This window comes from Saccopteryx leptura, chromosome 2 (genome assembly GCF_036850995.1).
Source record: "Saccopteryx leptura isolate mSacLep1 chromosome 2, mSacLep1_pri_phased_curated, whole genome shotgun sequence".
Classification (NCBI taxonomy): Eukaryota; Metazoa; Chordata; class Mammalia; order Chiroptera; family Emballonuridae; genus Saccopteryx; species Saccopteryx leptura.
Genome location: NC_089504.1, coordinates 59,820,032 through 59,840,468, shown reverse-complemented (window position 1 = coordinate 59,840,468; position 20,437 = coordinate 59,820,032). Strand labels below are relative to the sequence as shown.

General features: G+C 44.4%; 1 protein-coding gene and 2 pseudogenes across 3 annotated transcripts in view; 1 reads left to right on the top strand and 2 right to left on the bottom strand.

Annotated features, from left to right (window-relative positions):
* KANK1 (KN motif and ankyrin repeat domains 1) overlaps positions 1-17,032 on the bottom strand; it is a 249,516-nt gene extending 232,484 nt beyond the window's left edge. For all 3 annotated transcript variants that reach the window (XM_066368045.1, XM_066368049.1, XM_066368048.1), the window contains exon 1: positions 16,901-17,032. The gene's annotated coding sequence lies outside the window, so the exon portion shown is untranslated. The remainder of the gene's footprint in view (positions 1-16,900) is intronic.
* On the top strand, positions 464-4,969 carry LOC136391354 (lysine--tRNA ligase pseudogene; annotated as a pseudogene).
* Positions 7,684-8,027, bottom strand: LOC136393002 (small ribosomal subunit protein eS26 pseudogene; annotated as a pseudogene).
* Positions 17,033-20,437: the final 3,405 nt, after the last annotated feature.

The following is a 20,437-nucleotide window of genomic DNA, read 5'->3' as shown; positions in this document are numbered from 1 at the left end:
TCCAAATAGCAAGCAGACCTGAGCCCTACAGGGGTGCTTTGGTTCTCAGGGAGGTGTGAGAAATCTCTATGAGCACATGGGACTCCATGAAAGGAAAACAAAGGCCTTTCAATTAGGCTTAGTTTCTATGAGCATCCAAATAAAAGCCTTTTGTTTCCAGAGGTTAGCTAACAGAACTCCTCCTCCACCACCACCACTCCAAAAAAGGAAAGAAATAATTATCTTTCTCTATTAACCTCAAAATTTATTAAACCTTTCCTGGAAAAAAAAAATAAACAGAGTCCGCCAAATTTGGGGAGGATAATTTACAGTACCCTTATGGCTCTAAGTTCACACACACCAAAAGGTGTGATCAAGAACACACACCAGACTCACACACACTTACCTGGCAGGCAGAGTCAAATCTTGTTAGAACAAGTCTCTTTATAAACAAAATTTTAAACTTTCACTGACAGAAAGCAGCATGGGAATCCAGATCACCTACAGGACAGGCTACCACGCAGCAGGCACCCACAGCGCAGTAACTGGTACCACCTTCCTGCAGACCTGGCAGCCTCAGTTCACTACTAATAAAATGATATTCATCCCACAGCTACTTTTTGAATCCTGTGAAGTATAACCTAGTTACTCCCCTCCCACCTGACCACTCCTGAAAAGCCCTGCTAGTCCTCAAGTCTCTGTGCCGTACCTCTCCTCACACTGCTGTCATTCCAGCCTAATGAACAATTCTGAGTCCACTCTAGAACCGTAACTGCTTCTCTTTCCTCTCCCTCCCCAATAACTTTTATTAGAACACAAGTTAATATGATTTCATTAGAGGAATAACAAGAAATTCCCTCAACTTAAATAAAAAAGTTTTCAATATACAAAATTTTCATTTCAGTAACAGTAACTGTCACTGAAACTTCTCCTTGATAGGGATTCAGTAAACTCTCTTCCCACACCTACATTATAATTCTGAAAGAAGATCAAACAAAGTGTGGTGTCTCCCAAGGCCGAGAAATCTTCTGTCCTCAAGGTCAGAAGCCTGGATTCATCAGACACATTAGGTTGGCCATCCAGGATTTAATCTTGCCAAGAGCCCACACAGGCCTTACCTGTGGTGGCGCAGTGGATAAAGCACCGACCTGGAACACTGAGGTTGCCAGTTTGAAACCCGAGGCCTGCCCAGTCAAGGGGATTGATGCTTCCTGCTCCTCCCCATTTCTCTCTCTCCTATAATAAATTAATATTTTAAGAGGCCACACAGTACCCACAAATATCTTAAAGATATTTAAGATCTATCAAAACCAAGATCTATCCCTTGATCAGCAACCTCTAATAATATGTAAGGGAAGATGGAAGGAGCATATACCCTGAACCAGTACAACACTAGGTTGCATTCTTAAAGATGCATACAGTCCTTAAAAAGAAACAAGAAGATAAAATAAGTGCCCTAAACAGAAGTTGAAGGAAGAAATTTCAAAGAGCCAACAGCAAATAAACCAAAACAAAATCAAGCACACCGAATCATACACTAAAAGTTTCGTAAGTACTCATTTCAGAAAGGGCAACATCTTTTCACACTGTTACTGAAACTTCACAATATCCAACTTATTCCTGTGTTGACAACCTCTTTTTTTTTCCTTTTAAAAATTATGCTCCATGAAGAGCCCATCTGCTTCTCCACTCCCCCCCCCTCCTTCCTCTCTGTCTCTCTCTTCCCCTCCCGCAGCCAAGGCTCCATTGGAGAAAAGATGGCCCAGGTGCTGGGGATGGCTCCTTGGCCTCTGCCCCAGGCGCTAGAGTGGCTCTGGTCGCAACAGAGCGACGCCCCGGAGGGGCAGAGCATCGCCCCCTGGTGGGCAGAGCGTTGCCCCTGGTGGGCGTGCCGGGTGGATCCCAGTCGGGCACACGCGGGAGTCTGTCTGACTGTCTCTCCCCATTTCCAGCTTCAGAAAAATACCAAAAAAAATTATGCTCCATGATTCCATACATAGGTTGGACATAAAAACGAGACTAAGAGACATGGATAAGAGTGTGGTGGATGGGAGGGGCACAAAGAAAACCAGATAGAAGGGGACGGAAGACAATTTGACTTTGCATGATGGGTATGCAACATAATCAAACATCAAAATAACCTGGAGATGTTTTCTCTGAACATATGTATCCTGATTTATTAATGTCACCCTATTAAAATTAATAAAAAAAAATTTATGCTCCAAGATTTCAAATTTTTACATTTTCGTGTGGAAATTTAAGTCCTGGCCAACTACAGAGCGTGACTCAGACCAAGTCCCATCTAAAAACATCACAGTGAATAGCAAATATCAATAACTGATTCAGCAAGTTAGAAAGTTCAAAGAGTAAGACAATATAAGCAGAATTTCAGTCTTCAAAAATACTGGAGACCCATTCTTAGAACCAGTAGAGTTTATTCATAAACTTCTGTTCTTTAAACTTCTATTAGTAAATCCCTTGAGATGCATTTTCCACCAAATTTTTTAAAAACCCACAAGAAATTAATTTAATAGCACGGATAAACAGAAAAACTGGACCAATTTCAAAATTTATGTAAAGTCTCTAGGTGAATTCTGTAACTGGTCTAGCTTTTCTATCTCACTATGCTATCAAATAAAAAGAGTATAAGCCCTAAGGCACTCATTTTCACTAGTCTGAAGAATTCATTAACACACATTTACCTGACTGGCTAAAATAAGACAAAAGATAATAACAAGTATTGAGTAGAATATGGAGCAACTGAAACTCACACGCCACTGTTGGGAATAAAACCTCTTTGGCAGACTCGACTACAGCTAAACTGTGTGGCCCAACAATTCCTCATAAACCAGATACCTTGTTTCCCTGAAAATAAGACATCCCTCGAAAATAAGACCTACTGCAATTTTTTTTCAAGCTTAGAAATATAAGGCCTCCCCTGAAAATAAGACCTAGCGTGTCTTTAGGAGCAAAATTTAACTAGGGGATATTTCAAGATGAATATGAAGTGATTAAAATTTTTTTGATTATTTTTTTTATTAAACAAGAACATCAGAAAAGCAAACAAGTCAAAGTTTGATGATGCAAATGAGATGCAAAACCAACTTTTATTTCATTGGTGGAAATGCACTATACAGGCTGAAAGTACTGGAGTATCTGCACGGTCCCTGGTCCCCTAATTTTTGTGAGCAGTGTACTATTTTGCTCAGCCAAAATGGTGCAAGAGCTTGAAGAGAAGGAAGAAGGGCAGTGGAATTCCACGAGCTGGGATTCCCCCCTGGACCCGGGTCCCTGAGCCCTTCCACGGGCACCCAGAGCTCTCCTTCCATCCCCTATGGCAGGGGTCCCCAAACTACGGACGCGGGCCGCATGCGGCCCCCTGAGGCCATTTATCCGGCCCCCCGCCACACTTCTGGAAGGGGCACCTCTTTCATTGGTGGTCAGTGAGAGGAGCATAGTTCCCACTGAAATACTGGTCAGTTTGTTGATTTAAATTTACTTGTTCTTCATTTTAAATATTGTATTTGTTCCCGTTTTGTTTTTTTACTTTAAAATAAGATATGTGCCGTGTGCATAGGGATTTGTTCATAGTTTTTTTTATAGTCCGGCCCTCCAACGGTCTGAGGGACAGTGAACTGGCCCCCTGTGTAAAAAATTTTGGGACCCCTGCCCTATGGGCTACCTGAGATCACAGCACTCTCTCTTCCTCAGGCCATAAGCAAACAGGACACCTCTTTTAAGGATTTTTTCACAAGAAGTTTTAGTCAGGAAATATTCTATCCTGAGTATTCCTTCCATTATCTTCCCTCCCTACTCCCTCACCTCCCCCCTCTCCCCTCTCTAAAATCAATAAATAAAAATCTCTTTTAAAAAAAAAGTTATCCACTCTAACATCATAAAATGTATAAGAAGGCCCTAGCCGGTTGGCTCAGCGGTAGAGTGTTGGCCTGGCGTGCGGGGGACCCGGGTTCGATTCCCAGCCAGGGCACATAGGAGAAGCGCCCATTTGCTTCTCCACTCCCCCCCCCCCCCCGCCTTCCTCTCTGTCTCTCTCTTCCCCTCCCGCAGCCAAGGCTCCATTGGAGCAAAGATGGTCCGGGTGCTGGGGATGGCTCTGTGGCCTCTGCCTCAGGCGCTAGAGTGGCTCTGGTCGCGGCAGAGCGTCGCCTCGGAGGGGCAGAGCATCGCCCCCTGGTGGGCGTGCCGGGTGGATCCCGGCCGGGCGCATGTGGGAGTCTGTCTCTCCCCGTTTCCAGCTTCAGAAAAATACAAAATACAAAAAAAAAAAAATGTGTAAGAAGTTTCTTGGATACACTGGGATTCCTAAAGATTAAAACTGCCAAGATAAACATCATCCCAAGAGGACCTGTGCCCAAGCCTCTTACCACCTATCACAATGAGCTGGACATGAATTTATACATGACAACTACTCCAGAACTGTACCGTATGATGCTGGTTGGTGGCATTGTTTGGGTTTAGGAAACTGCACACCAGTTCCGGAATAAAGGAATCAATCTGATTCACAATCCTGAGTTCACTACCTGTGGTCCTACACAGACCTACACAGACCATCATGATTTCACAGAAATCACAGAGATGATGATTTCATGGATGGGGAAGCATATTACACGAGATTACAAGGTCAGCTACCATCCAGATGGCTTGGAAGGCCAAGCCTAGGAAGCTGACTTTATTCCACCCTTCCTGCAATCAGCATCAAGGAGCTTGAGAGAAAGCCCTGGGGACTGAAAAAAGTAACACAATTCTTGATATCTGTGTGGCAAAAGCTGCTGAATGCCCTCTACCTGGGAGGAGAGACAGGATCCTTGATAAGCTTGGAGTGTCATACATCAATCCTAAATTCATCCATGATCACCCCCAGATAATGAGCACTTTAGCCAAACAGCACTGCCCTGAAGGGGATCTGACTGAGCGCTTTGAGCTGTTTGTCAGAAGAAGGAAATACGCAGTGCTTACAAGAGCTGAATGATTCCATGGGGCACCAGCAGCTTAAAACGTTTTTCATTAATTTTAGAGCGCAAGGAAGGGAGAAAGAGGGAGAAACATCGATTTGTTGTTCCACTTATTTATCCCTTTGTTGGTGGATTCTTTTATGTGCCCTGAACCAGGAATTGAACCTGTAACCTTGCCATGTAAGAACGATATTCCAACCTACTGAGGTAACAGAGGAGCGATACAGATTTTTGAAGAACAGGCCAAAGTCACTGGCAATGATGAGGTCATGTTCATAGATGTTGAGGGATGAGCCCCACAGCTGACTGGGGCATGAGCAACAACCAAGTCACCATGTTTCTTAGACTCCAGTAACATCAAGAAAGTACTTCTGTTTCCAGCACTGAATGCTGAAGACAAGGAAAATGTAGCAACTGCTGAGACCATGGCAAGCACAACAGCTGACACTACTGTCTAGAACAGGGGTCCCCAAACTTTTTACACAGGGGGCCAGTTCACTGTCCCTCAGACCGCTGGAGGGCCACCACATACAGTGTTCCTCTCACTGACCACCAATGAAAGAGGTGCCCCTTCCGGAAGTGCAGCAGGGGCCCGGATAAATGACCTTAGGGGGATGCATGCGGCCCACAGGCCCGTAGTTGGGGACCCCTGGTCTAGAAAATAGTAGCTGCAAGTCACATAACTCAGGCATCTGTGCATTTCTGCAAAAGATCAAGGACTGCAAAAGAACTCTTTTATGTTGCTATCCATTGACTACTGCAGTTCAGCCACCAGAAGAGAAAAAAAGAATTAAGAAATTTCTTTTTACTCCTTGTTAGCAAATAAACCATTTGTTACTTTAAAAAATAATAGTAAACCAACAAGAACAGAGATTCTTATGTGCTTCTCAGGGAATCAGTAATTACAAAAGAGGGATTAGTATGTCTTCTGGAAGCTAAACTAGGGCCCATTGCTCAATTCCATTAATTAAATGAATTAAAAAATAAAAATAAAAAAAGAGCTACAGGCTTCCTGACACTGAAATACATAACTGTTTCCAATTACCTGATTGCTCCTGTAAATGAAAAAAACATGAGAATACTTATTTTTTACGGGTTACCTGTTTTAAGATTCTTCATCAGTGAGAACATCATTTGCTTCCAGCATCCATACCATAAATGCAAAGCCCAAGAAAGGAAAAGGTAAACAGGTATCCATCTGAGTTTAAAAGCCAAAGAAAGAAAATAGAAACTGTTGGATTAAGTCACCTGCTGTGCTCATGCAGAGTACATGTTCACAAGCAATTCACATGTCTAGTGGCTGGAGTGTTTTAATAAAAGCCTCACTGTCAGGCTTCCCCTATTCAAGACAGTTGTGTTGTTCCCCTTCATTGCCTATCCCAAACACACACACACACACACACCCATGCGTGTGTGCATGCTTTAACAAACCTGAGTTTTCCATCTCTCTGTGGCCTGGTCAAGTATAAAATGCTTTATTTAAAATTATAAAGACAGCCTGACCAGGCGATGGCGCAATGGATAGAGCGTAGGGCTGGGATGTGGAGGACCCAGGTTCAAGACTCTGAGGTTGCCTGCTTGAGCGCGGGCTCATCTGGTTTGAGCAAGGCTCACCAGCTTGGACCCAAGGTCGCTGGCTCAAGCAAAGAGTCACTCGGTCTGCTGAGCAAAGAGTTACTCTGTCTGCTGTAGCCCCCACCCCCCGCCAAGGCACATATGAGAAATCAATCAATGAACAACTAAGGAACTGCAACAAAGGATGTTTCTATCTCTCTCCCTTCCTGTCTGTCTGTCCCTATCTGTCCCTCTCTCTGACTCTGTCTCTGCCACAAAAAAATTTAAAATTATAAAGATAACTAAAAAAGAACTAAAAATAAGAAAAATAATAAAATAATAAATATTCAGAGGCAGAGAGGAAGGGAAAAGAAGAGATACAGGAGGTAATAGAAATCCCCCTTCTTGCTTAGCAGAGACTTAATAGCTAGCTAAAGTCAATTTGCAAAATCAAGTAGTATAGACTGTGGCAGTTTAAAATGAAGGCTGCAAATCCTGTGGCAGTCTTCCCATCAAGTTGGTAGGTCTATGTCCCCTCCCCTTGAGTCTGAACAGGCTTTGTGATGCTCCAATCAATAGAGTTTGGTAAACGGGAAGTTATGTAACTTCTGAAGCTATGTCCTAAAAGGCCATGAAACTTCCAACTGGTTCACACGAGGTGCTCACAGCTTGAGTTAATCGTAATGTGTTAGTTAACATGAAGGGTGTTTGGGGATGAGATTAACATTTTAATCAGTGAACTTCGGGGACAAAGCAGACTGCACTCCATAATTTGGTTGGGCTTCATCCAATCCAACGAAACCTGAACAGGACATCAAGACTGTCCTCCCCAAGCAAGAGGAATTCTTGAGCAGGCTGCCTTCGATTTTCATCTGCACCACTGGTCCTCCTGAGCCTCCAATCTGCAAGTCCACACAGCAGATTTTGGACTTGTCAGCCTCTATAATCATGTGAGCCAATTCCTTGTAGTAAGTCAGTTTCTATAAACAGATACAAATCCTATGATTCTGTTTCTCTAAAGTAGCCTGAAAATAAGTCATTCACCGCATAAGGATGTTTCAGTCAATGTCAGATTGACATATATGAGGGTGGTCCCATAAGATACTTTTTAAGTACAATTTCCATTTTATTTTTTTCCAGAGAACTTTCCTTCAGTCCTTAAGGACTTAGCAGCTCCTTACATGGGCTTTGGTGGATGTCGTGGGCAGCACCCACAGGTCTAATAGCAGTGGATGTTTGGTCCTTCCGGGCTTCACAAGAACAATTCCTGACTACCTTGCTGTGAATGGCACACTTCACACTGCAATGCAGTTTCACATACAGCTTGGGAAGCACGTAGGCATCAAAGACACTTGCTTTGCAAATGTCCCTAACTGTTGCAGCCTCTACTATGTTTCAAATGATGAACTTCTTCATGGCCTAGTCCTTGGACACACACCAGACACAACTGGTGCAGTGAATAGGCTGCACGTGGCTGTGGTATTTTTTGGCACCACTGTCGTTGCTTCTTTTCTTGATCATCTTTAAAGTGAGGACCTGGGAGTGGTCCCCTATAAAGGAGCTGAAAACTTCTTATCACCTAGTGATATCATAACCATCGTCAAGTTATAGCACAATGTGTTACAAGTTTGCAGAAATGCTGGAATAAACAAACTTAGCTGGTATAATCAAATCTATTATGCTGACAATCATATAAATGTATAGTGCATATAATTCTATACAGTATACAATACTTGATAATGGCTATGTTCCCGCTTTAGATATTTATATACTATATTATTGATCATTGTTTTAAGGTGTACTCTTTCTACTTATTAAAAAAAGTCCGCTGTAGCCTGACCAGGCGGTCGTGCAGTGGATAGAGCTTTGGACTAGGATACTCTAAAGCAGTGGTCCCCAACCTTTTTTGGGCCACGAACCGGTTTAATGTCAGAAAATATTTTCACGGACCGGCCTTTAAAGTGGGACTGATAAATGTATCATGTGACCGAGACAAGCGTCAAGAGTGAGTCTTAGACGGATGTTACAGAGGAAATCTGGTCATTTTTAAAAAATAAAGCATTGTTCAGACTTAAATATAAATAAAATGGAAATAATGTAAGTTATTTATTCTTTCTCTGCGGACCAGTACCAAATGGCCCATGGACTGGTACCGGTCCGCGACCCAGGGGTTGGGGACCAGAGGACCCAGGTTCGAGACCCTGAGGTTGCCAGCTTGAGCACAGGCTCATCTGGTTTGAGCAAGGCTCACCAGTTTGAACTCAAGGTCACTGGCTCAAGCAAGGGGTCTCTCAGTCTGCCGCAGCCCCCCAGTCAAGACACATATGAGAAAGCAATCAATGAACAACTAAGGTGCTGCAACGAAGAATTGATGCTTCTCATCTCTCTCCCTTCCTGTCTGTCCCTCTCTCTGTCTGTCTCTGTCACAAAAAAAAAAAAAAAAAAAAGTCTGCTGTTGCCTGACCAGTGGATATAGCGACAGCCTGGGACATAGAGGACACAGGTTTGAAATCTCAAAGTCGCCAGCCTGAGCACGAGCTCATCTGGCTTGAGTGTGGAATCATAGACATGACCCCATGGTCGCTGGCTTGAGCCCAAGGTCACTGGATTGAGCAAAGGGTCACTGGCTCAGCTGTAGCCCGCCCCCCACCGTCAAGGCCCATATGAGAAAGTAATCAATGAATAACTAAGGTGACACAACAAAGAATCAATGCTTCTCATTTCTCTCCCTTCCTGTCTGTCCCTATCTGTCCCTCTCTCTGCCTCTCTCTCTCTCTCTAAAAAAAAAAAAAAAATCTGCTGTGAAACTATGTCGTGTTACACTGGCAGTAGTCTCATACATTTGGGGATTACTTTGTCTCTTGATTGCATCACTTTTTCACGTGCTTCATTTAATCTCATATTTTGTACAGTAACATGCTGTACAGATGATTGTAGCCTAAGAGCAATAGCCATATAACATAGGTATGGAGTAGGCTACGCAGTGTTTTTCAACTACAAGTCTGGTGGACCAGTACACCAGAAATTTCATGCTTGTCCAAGAAAGTGTTAACTACCCTGTTGTATAAGATTATAGACTTAATGATGTTAGTCAAATTTGCCTAGGCTCAGGGTGATTTCTGCCTTAGCAGTCTCTGAAATAATTCAAGGACTTTTCTTCAGTCCCATTTTCACCTGTCCTCAAGTATAAAAAGGTTGAAAACCACTGGGCTATATATACCATCTAGGTTTGTGTAAGTACATTCTTTGATGTTCACACAACAATGAAATCGCCCAGCAATGCACTTCTTAGAATGCATCCCCATCATTACGTGGAACACAACGACACGTGGTGGAATCTGGTGGACATTTAAGTAGTCTGACTGTCTAGGGCCACGATGTTTAAGTAGTCATAGGTACATGCTCTGGTCAAGCATCAACATTGACCATGCGCCTTCCAGTCATCCCCTGCCAAGGCATACAACACGGGAGCAAAACCTTCTTGGACTCTCCAGACAGTCCCATTCACTAGCTAAAACACCTCAGAGACCTCAGTCAACATCACAAGGGGCAAAAGAACCCAGCCAAGCCCTGCCTGAATCCGACTCATACAATCCATAATACCAGAAAATAATTGTTTTTGTTTGTTTGTATTTTAGCGAGAATGAGAGACAGACAGGAAGGGAGAGAGATGAGAAGCATCAACTCATACTTGCAGTGCCTTAGTTGCTCATTGATTGCTTTCTCATATGTGCCTTGATGGGGGGAGGGTCCTCTAGCTGAGCCAGTGATCTCTTAGCTCTAGCCATGACCTTGGGCTCAAGCCAATGACCTTTGGACTCAAGTCAGTGACCATGAGGTCATGTCTATAATCCTACACTCAAGCCACCCACCCCACGCTCAAGCCAGATGAGCCCATGCTCAAGCCAGCAACCTTGAGGTTTCAAACCTGGGTCCTCAGTATCCCAGGTCAAATGCTCTATCCACTGCACCACTGCCTGGTCGGGCAGGAAATAATTGTTTAAGCCATTAAATTTCAAGGTAATCTGTTCAATGATAACCAGCAGAAGAACTAAAAACATAGTCAACAGTTAAGATATTATGAACTGGGATCAGAGAGGAATGATGGGTTTAGTTTTCATTTTAAACCCTCTTGTTTTTTGCATTCATACAATGTGCAACTATGACTTCAGAAATTTAATATCACTGTATTGTATAACCAAAATTTGCTAAGACAGTAAGTATTCTAACACAGAATATATATAATGATGATGTTTTAATTAACTAAATGGGAGGGATTTTTTCACAATGTGTACATATATCAATCATGATGTGTACTTTATCTTACAATTTTACTTGTTAATTATACCTCAGTAAAGCTGAAGGGAAATTTTTTTTAATTAAAGAAACAACAGCAAATGTGTTTAGCATATACTGTATATCAGTATGTATGTGTATGTCTTCTATGTATTATAACTCATTTAAATCTCACAATAATCTCATAAGGGAGGTGATTTTTATTATGCCCATTTTAGAGATGGGAAATTGAGGCACAGAGATTTTCATTAACTATACCAACAGCACACATCGAGCAGCAGAATATAGACTGAAACCAGTCAGCCTGAATCCAGATCTACATTTTCACAAAGATCACCACACTGGCTCAGCAGTCACAAGCCGTGGATAAAGGTACACTCTCAAACTGCCGTTCATGTGGGTCTCCAAGCGTGTGACTGACCACACTTACTTTTTGTCAAGTACTGCTGGACTGTCTTGCTTCTTCAAAAGCTACTATCTAAACTGCTCTGCCCTTTAATCTTCACCTGTACAGTTTTCAAGGTCCAATGTCTCTAAATATCACCCAAATCTCTCAGCATTAATGTCTCCATCCCCTACATTTCCAGAATGAGCCGTTTATATCGGGTGTCTCCATCCTTCTGATTCCTACACTATAATTCCTTTATTGTGTGTGAGAGAGATAAACAGAGACAGAAAGAGTCAGAGAAAGGGACAGGCAGGAAGGGAGAGAGATGAGAAGCATCAATTCTTTGTTACAGCACCTTAGTTTTTCATTGATTGCTTTCTCATATGTGCATTGACTGGGGGGCTACAGCAGACTGAGTGACCCCTTGCTCAAGCCAGCGACCTAGGGCTCAAGCTGGTGAGCTTTGCTCAAACCAGATGAGCCCACGCTCAAGCAGGCAACCTCGGGGTTTCTAACCTGGGTCCTCCGCATCCCAGTCCAACACTCTACCCACTGTGCCACCGCCTGGTCAGGCCTATTCATTTTTTTTTTTTTAAGATTTTATTTATTGGTTTTAGAGAGAGGAGGGAAAGAGTGAGATCATAGCTGCTTTATTTTGGTTGTTCACTGACTGCTTGTGGTATGTGCCTTGACCAGGCAAGCCTGGAGTTTCAAACCAACGACCCTCAGAGTTTCCAAGTCGATGTTCTACCCACTGTGCCACCACAAGTCAGGCCCTTCTACAATGCTTATCTTTATATTTCCCCACTTTTGTGAATTCTGTGAGGCTCTTTGCTCTAAGCATTTTTCCGCCTTTGTACTAATTTGCTTATTTTCAGTACCTTCTGAATAAAGAATGGTAAGGAAACAGCATTGGTCAGAGTAGTCCGTGTACCATTAATCTCTCCAGAGATGAACAGTGGTTTCTTTTCTTCAGAGAGACCTGTTCCCTAGCCACTTTCTAAAGATCCCTTTAAAGTTCAGCTCAACCCTACTGTTAGTTCATGGAAGCCAATACTAACCAACAAGTCTTTTGACTCAGAACTCATATAAGCACTCAATAAGTGAACTAAACACTACTTTGTCACATAAGAATTCTGCCAAGCCCTGGCCGGTTGGCTCAGTGGTAGAGTGTCAGCCTGGCGTGCAGGAGTCCCAGGTTCAATTCTCAGCCAGGGCACACAGGAGAAGCTCCCATCTGCTTCCTCCACCCCTCCCCCTCTCCTTCCTCTCTACTCTCTCTTCCCCTCCTGCAGCCAAGGCTCCACTGGAGCAAAAAGTTGGTCCAGGCGCTGAGGATGGCTCCGTGGCCTCTGCTTCAGGAGCTAGAATGGCTCTGGTCGCAACAGAGCGACGCCCCAGATGGGCAGAGCATCGCCCCCTGGTGGGCATGCCAGGTGGATCCTGGTCGGGCGCATGCGGGAGTCTGACTGCCTCCCTGTTTCCAACTTCAGAAAAAAGAAAAAAAAAATTCTGCCAAGGAGGTATTGTTAATTTTTATACTAATTTCTGAATGATTCTTATATGCCCTAAAGCTCCTAGTTTAGTACCTTTGCAAAAAATATCCTATAAAGAAAAATACTATGTGACTGGTTCAGGAGATTACAATAAAAGTTATATTTATGCTGGCTATCAAGAAGATATCAGGGTCAAGCTCACCATTATTTTGAGAATTTGCAACTTAAACTAATGAGACACTTTCTGCAAGTAACATATTAGCAATTTAGAGATTTCTTTAATGAATTCTATACTAGATTCATGGACAACTTGATTCTGCAGGTAGCAATTCAACAATAAGAATTGTCAAAAGGAAAGCCTCTAGTTTATGAAATAATTCAAAGAAGTAGAAAAACTATGTACAAAAGATGATTGCTGCAGCAATATACACCAGTAAAACTACAAAATTTAACACACATTTTCAATGTTGGGTAAATTATTAAATGAAAACATAACGAGGAAACTGTGAACCTAAACAGGGATTAAAAAGTCATGGAGATTGGAGCAACATTAAGATACAGTGTGAAAATAAAAACAAAATATAAAATTGAATATTCGCATTATGACTACATAGAAAGATGAACAGATATGGAAAAACCACTGAAATCGAACACAACTGAATAAAATCAGTTTACCGAATTGGGTTAGTATGGGTCATCTTTTGTCCATTTTCCAAAATCTGTTAAGTGTACTGCTTTCGCTATCTAAAAAGTGATAAAACAGGCTCTGGCCGGATTGCTCAGTTAGTTAGGGCAGTGGTTCCCAACCTTTTTTGGGCCACGAACCAGTTTAACGTCAGAAAATATTTTCACGGACCGGCCTTTAGGGTGGAACAGATAAATGTATCACGTGACTGAGACAAGTGTCAAGAGTGAGTCTTAGACAGATGTAACAGAGGGAATCTGGTCACTTTTTAAAAATAAAACATCGTTCAGACAAATATAAATAAAAGGGAAATAATGTAAGTTATTTATTCTTTCTCAGTGGACCGGTACTGGCCCGCAGCCTGGGGGTTGGGGACCACTAGGTTAGGGCATCATCAACCCAATACAGCAAGGTTGTGGTTTAATCCCCAGAGTACATGCAAGAATCAACCAATGAACGCATAAATAAGTGGAACAACAAATTGATGTTTCTCTTTTTCTCTCTTTTCCTAAGTCAATAAAAATAAAAAATTTGAAAGAATTTTATCTTTAAAAAATAAAATGAATTTTTTAAAGGATAGGACAGAGCTCTCACACACTGCTGTTAAAATTATAAATCATACAACTGTTTTGCAATCTGTTTAGCAGTATCTTCTAAACTGAACATTAGTTCAGAATTCACCAATTCTACTCCCAAGCACATACCCAATACAAGCGTGTACCTGTTTATCAAGACATATTACTAAAATGTCCTTCTAGTCACACAATTCACCAATGACAAAATTTGGAAATAACTCAAATGTCCATCAACCCTAGAATGATTAAACAAATTGGGGTATAATAACACAATGGAATACTGGCCAGCAATTATGATTGAACTATAGCCACATGCAACAACATGGCTAAATCTCACAAGGAATGTTGAAGAAACAAGATACACACACACACACACTATAATCCCATTGATCCCATGTACACAGAGGACAAAAACAGGCAAAACTAATCTGTAGTCACACTAGCTCTTGGGAAGAGGTAGCAATTAGAAGAGTTGAGGGGTCTTCTGCAGGAGGCAATGTTCTGCTTCTTGATCTTGGTGCTACTTGTAAGTTTATGTGCATCTTGTAAATACTTGTCCTACTGTATGTTACAGTTCAATTTTTAAAACTACTTAAAAAAAAAAAAAGATGGCATAAGCCAAGCCACCCACACAAGAGGCATAAAATTTCCTGTAACATTTGAAACTAAGTTGGCTTCTTTGATTGGAGAGCCTAAGAAAAGTGTGGTGGTTCTTGCGTAACTTACCTAGCTTCAACTCTGCTCACAAAAACGTGATTTTTAAAACATGCACAAATAATCCACCAAATGCCTGAGTCAAGTATCTGTTAATTTTTCAGAGATCCCTTTTGCTGCTTCTGAGTCTTTCCATCCTACTGTTACTCCATCTCAACAGACCTCAGCTCTCACAAACACTCCCCTTTCAGCCATTCTCCTACCCCTTCCCCAATTCCTTGAATTTCCTTTAACTAGATCCTTTCTCCTCCTCCTCCTCCCTGGACTGGGGAATTAATGCCTAACAGTTCAGTTCATTTGACTACCAGCAAGCAGATGCTGATAACTCAGGAAATGAACCTAAGTCTCCAAAGTATAGATTCTAGTCACCATTTGCCTGTGATTTCTTTCTTTGGGGCCATTTTGGATGATTTAAAACAAAACTATTTTTAAATCTGCAGTCCTTTTTCCCTCCAACATCTCCCTCCCCCACAACACAAATGCAAATACACACACACACACACACACACACGCACACAACTCACTTTTGCTGAGGCAAAACCTCAACTAGGGTGATTTGTGGACTTGGCAAATCTAGAGTGCAGAAAGAGTGTCCCAAAGCACCTTTGTGCCTTATGAGGATAAATCGCACTCCTAATTTGCGTATCCTTAAACGAGGCAATTATTCTTCCACTGTGGGCTTCTTCGCTATTCTCAGACTTTTTTTTTTTCCTCAGACATTTTAATCTTGACATAGGACAGCCTATACTTAATTTTTCTTCCACTGCTTTAGCAGCAGCACCTTTCCCCAAATCCATTAAGCCGAAAAGAACTGGAGTTAATAATTTCTCTGTTTTCTCAGTCTCTATCTCGGGAAAACTTCACCTTAAAATGAGGGAGTATTTGGCCGGGGAAGAGGCAATGGAGTGACTGCTAATGGACAACTCTTAATGGGTATGGGGTGTTTCTTTTTGGAAAATGTCTGCAATGAGATAGTAATGGTAACTGTGTAACCTTGTGAATATACTAAAACCCCCTTTTCTACTTTAAAAAGGTAAATTTATGGCACGTTTATTATAGCTGACTTTTAAAAATAAAGGTGGAGGAGTGCCCAAATGTATTAGAAAAAGTTAGATGAATTAACAACTAACAGGAAAAATGCTAAGTATCACCTAAAAATCAAGTTGAAGCAGCACATGAATTAAAAATGAGAAAACCAGCCCTGATTGCAATCCAGCTCAGAGGTTGGGGACGGTGGGTTGGTGGATGAAGGTGAGATAAGAAACTCCTTGTGAGTCTAGCACTCTCGTTCTGATATTATTTTATTATACAAGATAGACCTCCGTGGCGCCGATGTGCAGAGAGTGAACGCTGGGGGACGCCATAGATTGTTTTTCATGCTAGCGCAGCCAAAGCCCTCACCAAGTCCCCTTGGTGCAGCAGAGTTCTTGCTGACCTGCAAGACTCACCGCGAAGAGTTGCCTCGTAAAGTTCCACGGGGACCTAGGTGGAGTGGGATGAACGGTCAAGTAGAGGAGGTGGCTGCCCAGAGCGCACCATTCCCTACGCACTTGCCTAAGTGGCATCATAGAGGCGGGCGTTCAGGGACCAAGTCCGTTTAAGAGCACTTTAACCCTCCTTCAACCTGACGCCGAGGATCCTCCTGAAGTCCACGCTGTCTGGACTGGGTTCGGCGGACGCCGCAGACCCCCGGCTTCCGCACCCCTCCCCCACCTCCCGGCCACTCAAACTCTGGCCGGAGTAATCTCCCAGTCGGCTGAGGGCGGGTCGAGGCCACCTGCCGCTGTGGGACAGAGGGATAAAGAGGTCGACCGCCAGTCCCTCCTGTGGAGCTGAGACCTTCAAGGGAAGACATCTCAGAGAGGGTCTTCCACTCCATCCCAAACTGATAAAGGGCCCGGGGACACCAAAGGGCCGTGCGCCCCGCCCGGGGCCGCACTTTCCCGCTGCCCCGAACCTTGCGCGCCGCGCTCCCCTTGCACAGGGCCGAGCACCAGCGTCGCAGCGCGCACCAAACCCCGGTGACCCAGTCCCGGGGCCCGTTCTAAGGCCGCCGAGGGAACCGAGAAAGCGTCCGCGGAGCTGCCCTCCGCCCCCTCCACGGACGCCGTGCGCCCCCGGCACGCGCCAAGTTTGCCTCGCTGGGCGGAGGCCGGTCCAGAGCAGAGGTCGGAGCCCGGGCAACCCCCCAGCCAACACGCCGGAGTTTGCCGCGCACCGCAGCCCCCGGCTTAACTCACCTCCAAACGCTGCTCTCAACCTGCCGCGCGGAGTGGGCAACTCGCGGGCCCCGCCGGGCGCCCGGACCTCGGAGGAGGGGCGGCGCGGAGGGCGGGGCCAGCACGGCCGGCCCGCGCCAGAATTAAACTCCGCAACACACCGGACCCACCCGGGCCCTGAGACCACGGCAGAGGCAGAGACGTCTAGGGAGATTGGTAAGCCTCAGACGCCGGGTGGGAAAGGACTGTGACTGCGTCCCGGAGCCGGGCGGGAGGAAGCACTAGGCGGCCCTGAAACCTCCAGAAAACCTGGCTCTTCTACGGCGCTTCTTTGTACGTGAGAGCCGGACGATGGGCGGGTCTCAGTGCGCCTGCGCGCGTCGCCAACCCCCGGCAGTGCCCACGGGGCACCTCCGCGTACCGCCGCCGCCGCACCTGGCCCGCAGGCCTCGGCAAGGTCAGACCTGGCGGAGGAGCTCCCTCCGCCCCGACACGTTCCTTCTGCCACGTGTGTCTGCTTATTCCGAGGAGTTAGGGAATAGCCCATCCCCCAATGAAACGGCTCAGTTCAGATCTCTGACCCGGAGACATCCCTGGACGCGGCTCGAGTGGCATGTTTAACGCTCCCGTTTAGTGCCTTTTTACTGCCAGCTCCTTCCATTCCGCTAAGAATTATTGGCCCTGTGGCTGTGGGGTTGTTTTCCTGCTGTGGGTGGAAGATGGCCTCTAGAGCGTCCAGGGGTCTCGTTCCTGCAGGTGCCTGCCTCAAGAGGAACGATCTCTGGGGTGGCCCTAAGCCTCCCGCGTTCCCTGGACCTGCCTTGTGGCTTCCGTGCTTTCGCTCCTGCTTGGCCGAGGGACAGAATCCTCCGTCGAAAGGAGAGGGTGCGTGGCCAGAAGGGCGCAGGTGTTCGGGAAACTCCAAAGAAAATGCATTGCCTTTCTGGGGAACTGAGTGAGGACCAAACTATGACGTCAGACACTGGATTCACAGCAAGTGTCAGTGGGTGCAAAAGACATGAGTAGGGATTAAGAAGCAGTGCCTTGAGTCTTCTTTCAACTTGAAGGTGTCTTGAATAAACAGGACGGGAGGAGCTACCTAAAAACCAAGTATTACTAAGATAGAAATCATTAATGCCAGTTCTCTAATCACTGACTTTCTTGAGGAGGGGCAGAGGAAGACCCCAAGCTCCCTTCCACAGCACACACTCAGCAGCCCGTGTACACAGGTCCCAAGTCAGTTAAAGTGAAGTGTCCTCAAAGCACAAGTTGAAATGCTGGCCTCTGGAGAGAAGAGACTGGCAAAATCAATGCTTCTCTACTTGTTTGTGGAAAAGCACTCCTGCAAATTCCTGAAATTGATGGCCCCTGCCTATTAAGAGGACAGGCAAAGGGCAGCTGAAAGATAATGGAGACAGAAAATCTTCTTTTTAGTCACAACCCCTTTGCCAGCTCACCAGGGAACAGTAAATAAACTCCTCTAGGCCTCAGTTTCTTCATCTCTAAAACGGGGCATATAAATTCAATAAGCCCCCTCTGAAATACCCCTGCGCGACCACCATAACAACACCACGGTCCTGGTGGGGTAGCTCAGTTGGTTAGTGAATCTTCAGGATATGCTAAGGTTGCAGGTTTGATCCCCAGTCAAGGCACATGCAATAATCAATTAATGCATAAATAAGTGGAACAGCCCTGGCCGGTTGGCTCAGTGGTAGAGCGTCGGCCTGGCGTGCGGGGGACCCGGGTTCGATTCCCGGCCAGAGCACATAGGAGAAGCGCCCATTTGCTTCTCCACCCCACCCCCTCTTTCCTCTCTGTCTCTCTTCCCCTCCCACAGCCAAGGCTCCATTGGAGCAAAGATGGCCTGGGCGCTGGGGATGGCTCCTTGGCCTCTGCCCCAGGCGCTAGAGTGGCTCTGGTCGCGGCAGAGCGACGCCCCGGAGGGGCAGAGCATTGCCCCCTGGTGGGCAGAGCTTCGCCCCTGGTGGGCGTGCCGGGTGGATCCCGGTGGGCACATGCGGGAGTCTGTCTGACTGTCTCTCCTCGTTTCCAGCTTCAGAAAAATACAAAAAAAATAAGATAATAAATAAATAAATAAATAAATAAATGGAACAACAAATCATTGTTTCTGTCTCTCACCCCCTTCCTCTCTCTCAAATCAATTTAAAAATTCTAAAGTTATCTTTAAAAATAACCTAGACATGTTTTCTTTGAATATATGTACCCTGATTTATTAATGTCATCCCATTAACATTAATAAATTTTTTTTTAAATAAATAAATAAATAAATACCCACCCCCCTCCAATTTCTATGATTCTATGAAAAAAATACTAGCCCTGGCTACACTTCATTGGTTGGAGTGTCATCCCTATACCCGGAGGTGGCTGGTTTGATCCGAGGTCAGGACACATGCAATGTATGTCTCTCTCTCTCTCTCTCTCTCTCTCTCTCTCTCTCTCCCCCTCCCTCCCTCCCTTCCTCCTTGGGTATGCTGCAGGTAGGAATCAATTTAAAAAAAATTTTTTTTAGGTGAGAGGAGGGGAGATGGTGAGGCAGACTCCCGCAGCGCCCTGATGAGGATCTACCTGGCAACCCTATCTGGGGCACATGCTCCACTACCTACCAAGCTCTTGAGGCTGATGCATTTTAAGGCGTACAGGTGGTGAGGGTTGGGGGGACCCTGGAACCAATGCAGCCACAGGCTGCAGAAGGGGAAGAGGGAGAGAAGAGGGAGAGTAGAGGGGTGGCAGAAGCAGATGGTCACTTCTGTGTGCCCTGACCGGGAATTGAATCCCAGACACCTATATGCCAGGCGAATGCTCTATCTGCTGAGCCACTGGCCAGGGCCTAAAAAATTTTTTTGAAATTAGAAAATAATACTTCTTCCCAAAGATGATGAGTAGGAAAGGGAAAATTGGGGGTGGGGGTGCCTCCTACATACACAAAATGGTCTGTACCCTTTATTTCCCCTACCTTAGAGTTAGTAAGCATTTATTTAACAGGTCCTCAGAAGTTTGCAAATCAAATCAAAAGTATTGCAGCTCCTGAAATTTTAATGGGTTTATATTTGAAAGTTCATTTTTGTATTGAGATACAATTTACATACCATAAATTTACTCTTAAAGGGTATAATTCGATTATTTTGAGTTATTCACAAAGTTATCCAACCATCACTACTATCTAATTCCAGAACACTTTCATTATTCCAATAAAAAATCCATTAGTCATTCCCCAGTCTCCCTACCCCCACCTTTAGTCTCAGGCAACCATTCATCTACTTCCCTCTTTATGGATTTGCCTTTTCTTGACATTTCATACAAATACTAGCCCTTGGGTCTGGCTTCTTAACATTAACATATTTGCAGGGTTCATCAATGCTGTAGTATGTATCAGTAATTCATTCCTTTTATAGCTAAATAAAATCCTGTTGTATGAATAATACCATTATTTATCCATTTATACATTGATGGACATTTTAGATTGCTCCTACTTTTTGGCTCTTATAAACAATGCTGCTATGAACATTCATATACAAGTTTTTGTGTAAATATTTGTTT